This window comes from Cupressus sempervirens, chromosome 7, assembly GCF_028749045.1.
Source record: "Cupressus sempervirens isolate cs-2001-9-10 chromosome 7, ASM2874904v1, whole genome shotgun sequence".
Lineage (NCBI taxonomy): Eukaryota > Viridiplantae > Streptophyta > Pinopsida > Cupressales > Cupressaceae > Cupressus > Cupressus sempervirens.
In genome coordinates, this window is record NC_143124.1 from 55,212,816 (window position 1) to 55,219,084 (window position 6,269).

Below are 6,269 nucleotides of genomic sequence, written 5' to 3' on the forward strand. Positions count from 1 at the left end.
TTTATTAGGATACGAGTAAACAATTGAATGAAAGGGCAAAGAGGTATTGAGTTATAATTTATGCATATACATTTTAATGGATAGCGTAAGGGCATAATACCCTGGCATGGCATAAAGCATGATTTGAAAGGGTGCATGAAAGGTTTTACTATTCTATGGCTAAAAGGATTCTATAAGAACAAAAGTAAAGTTCAAATGTGATTACGTGCATATGCTTTTTGAGGTTGCAAACAATCATAAAGCCATGTTTTAGTAGTAAAAGTGTCGAGTGGGACCTGTTGAATTGTTATATGGGCCTTGGTGCAAGAAAATTAGATGAAGACATGACATCCATGTCAGGTGGGCCCAGCGGCGTGGCATACAACTTAAGGTCTAAATTTTGCATGTGCACAAAATCAACGGCGATGTTATTTTTTAATTTTCTAAGATCAAATCTGGGTCATTGATACTTGAAAAGGGAAAATTTGTCATTATGCCATTACGCTTGCAAGCTAAGTGTATGAACAAAGAGCCTTTTTATCCTTTATCCATGGTTACGAGTTGAGTTTCAGCATATAAGTGTAAAGGGGTAGATAAAGGAGATGAAGAGAAGGATTTATGCTTCTATGAGAAAGAGTAAATGTAAGACTGGGATATCATCTAAGAAGGCTCTTCAAGATTACGAGGTAAAGGTAACTCGTAAGGGCATAAAGGAGAAATGAAAGAGGTAAAAAGAAAGCCTTAGCAAGGGTTTTATGCTCATATGAGGAATAGTTGAATCATGATAATGGAAGTATCAAGTGAAAAGGTTTGAGATCATACGGGGTAAAGGGCATCATAAGAATGTAAAAGGGATTTTCAAAACAGTGCCAAGACATCATTATGTTCTTACGATTAGGGTATGCTAAAGCATCTCTGAGTGAACATAGAAATTCATCAGGGGTATCTCTGGTCTTATGAAGATTGAAGGTTTGACTCAACGTAAGAATGGGAGACCATAATTTGAAAGAAAGTGGCTGATGTGTCATGCCAAACAAGCAAGAAAGACAAAATTTCCATAGACAAGTAAAATAGAGCTTTGAAAAGTACATCAAAATCAAATTTCACAGCTGATATACCTTGATGACAAGTTGCATAAATGGTTTTAAAGCTTATGCATGCTAAATTTATTGAAAAAGTTGGTACTTGCATGATTAAAACATCAAGGGTTTAATTAAATAACCAAATATTTTCCACTTTGAAGAATTTGTTTTCTATTCCATTTTGAAATCTACCAGTTGCAGAGTTTTGTGTATCCTATATGGAGAAGATGGTGGACAAGGAAGTTGAAGAAATGCATGAAGAAGAAGTCAAAGTTGAAGATGAGGGTGATGATGTTGTAGAAGTCACACCTGAAGGAAAAAGGAAGAAATCTGCTGCTAAGACCAAGAAGAAGTCAAGGGTCAGGAAACCAAATAAGCATGCTGAGGATTGGCTAAAAATTCTCCCAGGATCATCAAATGCAATTTCAAAAAATGATCATGATTTCTGAGACCCATATGTTTTTTTTCGAGATGCTAAATGCCCTAGAGTGACTAGTTATGATCTTTTAATGTACTTCTATCAGAATAGAACAAAAAATGTGCCAGTGTATAACCCATGGAACAGAAACGTGGAAAATTGATATTTCCAGAAGTATTCATTGATGTTGATTTGTTGAAGGCCCTAATGAATTACTACAATCCAATAACTAGGACATTCCATAGGCATAATGTGAGTGTATTATGCACATTGGATAGAACTTCTTTTGTTGAGGCCTTTGGATTAATGGGACAAATGGACATACCTATTGACATTGTAGATTTGCAAGCAAAGTTTGATAGGAATAAAACCTACTTTGTGAACAATGTTATGCTGCCACATATTCCTTACAAGGTAAAAAAGGCAGGGTTACTTTCAAAAAAGGTGGGGGATTTTCTACGTTTGAGTAGGTTTAAGAATTATTTCAAAAACATAGTGTATGGGTTACACAAAGTGATGGGAAGTGATGGTGTAGAGGATTGTGTGTATGGTTCCCTTTTTCTAATGGCATGTGATATACAGGACCCTTTCCACCACGAGTATGATTATGTAGCTTTCATCATTGACAATATGCATATGCAAATTTATAATGCAAAGAAGGGAGAGATGAAAGACTTCAAGTTCCACCATTATTCATTGTTGATGCACCTTATCCTATATAACAACATTAGGGGACTTCATTAATCAAACTTCTAATGAATTTGGTGAGTTACCTATGCAACTTTGGACTCATATTTGGCATAAGGATTTATATTATTCAAATGCCCTTGTGTTCTTTAATTTTTTTAGTTCTATTATTATGAGGATTGTAGACCATACCTTTTTTAGAGCACCAAATGTTTTAAGACCTTTCCTTAGACCTACTTTCCTAGATGAGAAAAGTAGGATAGATCATAATTGGGGGGGCATCCTTTTGTTTAAGGAGTGCACATTGATTAGGGTATACGCATGTCCACAACCTCCTCACATTTTACCCAAATATTTACCCCCTAGATTGGCCATTATTGAATTCTTTTGGCAATTTCTATTGATGAACAAGGAAATGATCCCTCCTACCTTACACAAGCCTGCATTCATTTGTAGAACTTTTAAAATAGGGGATTTTGAAATTGGGAAAAACGCATATGAGGAATTGAGTGAGTATTTGAGCCAATATAAATTTGTTATTGGGCCATATAAGATGTATGAACCTAAAAATTATATTACCAATGAGGTCAAGGCCATTAGGGGATATGTCCTACCTCCAAGTAAACCTATTCTTATCGAGGATTCAATTGCAAATATAGTAGCAATAGGGGAGGCTGATGAGCTACTTGAAAAGTATGATGAAAGTAGGAAGGTGGAAGAGGCTTTGAGGAGAACAAATCCTAATTTTTAGGGTTTTTACATAGAAGTGCCCTATCCTAAAAATTTAAAGAAAATGGTGGAGAATTTTGACTACATTATGTCCCAAATGCCACATGAACTAGAAGGAGAAGAGGAAACTATAAATAGGGAATCACCTAAACCAGATGTGTAGCTGGAGGTTGAGTTAGAAGAAGAACAACCATCAACCTCAGCATGGGTCCCTAAGGGAAATAAAAGACAAAAAACAATGCATATCCTAGAGAAGGTAGTGAGTAGAGTCTTGTAGGTAATCCCAAGAAATGATGAATATTTTGCTAAAATTAGGCAAAATTATCTATATAAAAAAGCTACTGAAATAGGAAAGGCTTCTACTGATTTACAAATTGTAGCTTTAGGACTGGATGACAGGCTCATCCAGTCTAAAAAATTCATGGAGGATGATGATTTTATTAAATCATCAGAGTTTAAAATTTTCTTGTATAAAATAAAGCAAAATGAGCTCATTTTGAGCCTTATGCCAGGAGAAGGCCCTGAGAAGAATAAAGAACTGGTGGACAAACTACTTGCATATAACCCTGAGACTGAAACAATGACCCCTACTAAGGCTAGGGAGTTAGTACACAGGAGTGGCATGATTTTGATACCTAACTAGGATATTGAGAGAGCTTTTTTCCTTGATTAGATGAGAAGACAAGACAAAGCTATTAGCTATGAGGCTAGTGGTAGTGAGGGATTGAAGAGGGGGTCAGGTTTTAATGTAGATACAAAAACCCTAGCAGTTTGGAGTATTGCCCCTGATAAAAAGAAGCCAAAAATGATGGATATACAAGAAACTACCTAAGGTAATATGATTGTTTGGACATTAGACAATACTTTTGGAAGAGAAATTTCTAGCCTGGTCAAACATTTTGCACTCATGAATGAGGCCAAAGTTGATCAAATTGAAGACAGGTTAGCTACTAAGTACAATGAATGTATAGATATATCAAAGTTGTATGAGGAGGAGCTTAAAATAAAACATGTACATAAGCAGAGGATAGAAGAGTTAAAGGAAAAGATTCAGAGTTTGGAGACAGAAGTGTCATCTCCCAAAGAAAAACTTAAAGCTACATCAGAGGTAGAAAAGGTACCAAGGAGGGTGGAAGAAGAAAGGCACACTACAAAAGTAGAGACATAGACCAAGGAAGTACCTATAGGAGTAACAATATCAGTGCCTATAATGAATGTGGAAATAGAGACTCCTCCACTTGATAATGAAACTAGGAAAAGTGTTATGATGAATATGTTGAGCCATAGGATAAGTGTTTTGAAAAGAATATCTCAAGATGCCTATAATTCTTTCATCAATTTACAATCTACTAAGCAAGTATGCAAGGATGCAATAGGATGGCTTGATTTGATCTTCCAGCATTGGGGACCCTACATGCAATTTTTTGACAGATTGATACACTTGTTAGCAAAAAAGCCGGATTTTTTGGATAAGGTGATTGTTGTGAAAGAAGGTATGGAAAAAGTAAAAGAGTTATTGTAGTTCTTCATAGGCCAGCTATCAATTATACAGAGTAAAATGAAGCTTTTGACAAGCAATTTTTATTCTTTAATTCTTCCTGTTATTGATTCTGATGGAAAAGTGAAGGATTTTAATGAGTGGTCTAATTCCTTTGATCATATTGTAGACTTTCCACAAGTGGTATCCATTTTCCAAGATGGTATTGATGAATTTCTTTTCAATGAGTTGGTTGATACCTTATTCAAAATTGAAACTGAATTGAATAGGTTTACAATAGAAGGAAGCGTGATTACTGATGCCAGGTAGCAAAAGTCTATTAATGAATTAGCAATAGCCAAGACATGTGAGTGGCCCACTAAAAGAGAAGTCATTTTTGGGAAGAAATTGTAGAAATAAAGGCTTTTCCAGTAGGAAGCAATTAGAGAAAAGGATAAATTTGAAGTTTTATGCTCCAGCTATCATCTGTAACTTCCTTTTTTGTTCTTTTTGAGTAAAAGTGTCCAGATATTTTGGAGTAAAAGTTGTTTTGTTTTTTTTTTGGAGGGACACTTGTCCATCACAATTTCCCTTTTCTTATTGCAACTCATGTCTATATAAATGAGCTTTCAAGCCAATGTGATGGTCTGAAACTTGTATAATTTTTGTGTTTCTCAAGAAAAGTACAGATAGTCAGTCCAATAGTGTGTAGTTTTTTTGAGTTTATTTCCAATTGTACTTTTTGATGATATATAGAAATGACAAAATCAGCAAGGTATTCTAGGCTTTCCATTCTATTGGTTTTTGTATTAGTCATCTAAAAGGATAATACAAAAGGGTATTTACACTATATCTGTGTCATCAATTTTTGTCTCCATTTTATGGGTTTATCTACATTGAAGTCATTTAAATATGGTTTAAATTGACTGAATGCAATCTGGATGGGTTGTATACTGATTTCATTGTTGCTTTTAATTCAAGGAATTATAGAAATACTTTAGTGAATCAATAGGGTTTATGAGTTTATGAGAGGGATATTTCATAAGAATGAGAATGGGTGATTACAATTGATTAATTCATTTACAAGTTATTTGAATTAGATCTCCTACCAATAGTCAATTTTTTGCCCAATGGATAAGGCACTGGTCACATAAGTCATAAGTGAACAAGGATGAATTTTGCTACTGCATATCAAACCAATTATAAAATGAAAATCATTTTTTGTTCCATTTTGTTCAAAGTTATAAATGCTGGTCATTACTCATTTATATCTATTCTCTGAGTCTTAGGTAGCTTCTATTTCTAGGAATATTTGTAAATCCTAGGAGAATTATGAGCAGATCTACTAATAGGGGATGCATATAGATTTGAGAAGCTTTTAGAGAAAATTGGTAAACTATGTATGTGCCTGAGGGTAAAAGATGAGAATCAGAATGAAACTAAGATAATTTCATACCACAGTTTGCATTAAAATCATCCCTAGGTATACCTGCCTTGGTTTAGTGGAGCCTAAAGAGTAGAAAACTATTTTTGGTTTTGTTGAAGTTGGGTCAAAGTGGTTTATTCATATAATTTCTATTAGGAATTGGCTAATCCTTAGATTTTGTGAGTAATTTCACTGTGATATTGAGCATTTTATTGCTCACTAGTTTCAAACACCAACAACAAGAACATTCCCATAGCTAAGACTTGTCATGATGGCTCCCTCCAAATTATTGGAACCTAAACTGGTGCTGAAGAGAAGAAGAGGGAAGAGCCAGATGATAGTGTTACCACTCCAGTTCCATTGCCCATGTCACACCAATCCCATCTCCTCATGTTTCTCAAGTTTCTTCTCTCCATGCTACTCCAGTTCCCTCTCCTCATCATAGCCCCCTTTTACTAGCGAGTGCTACAC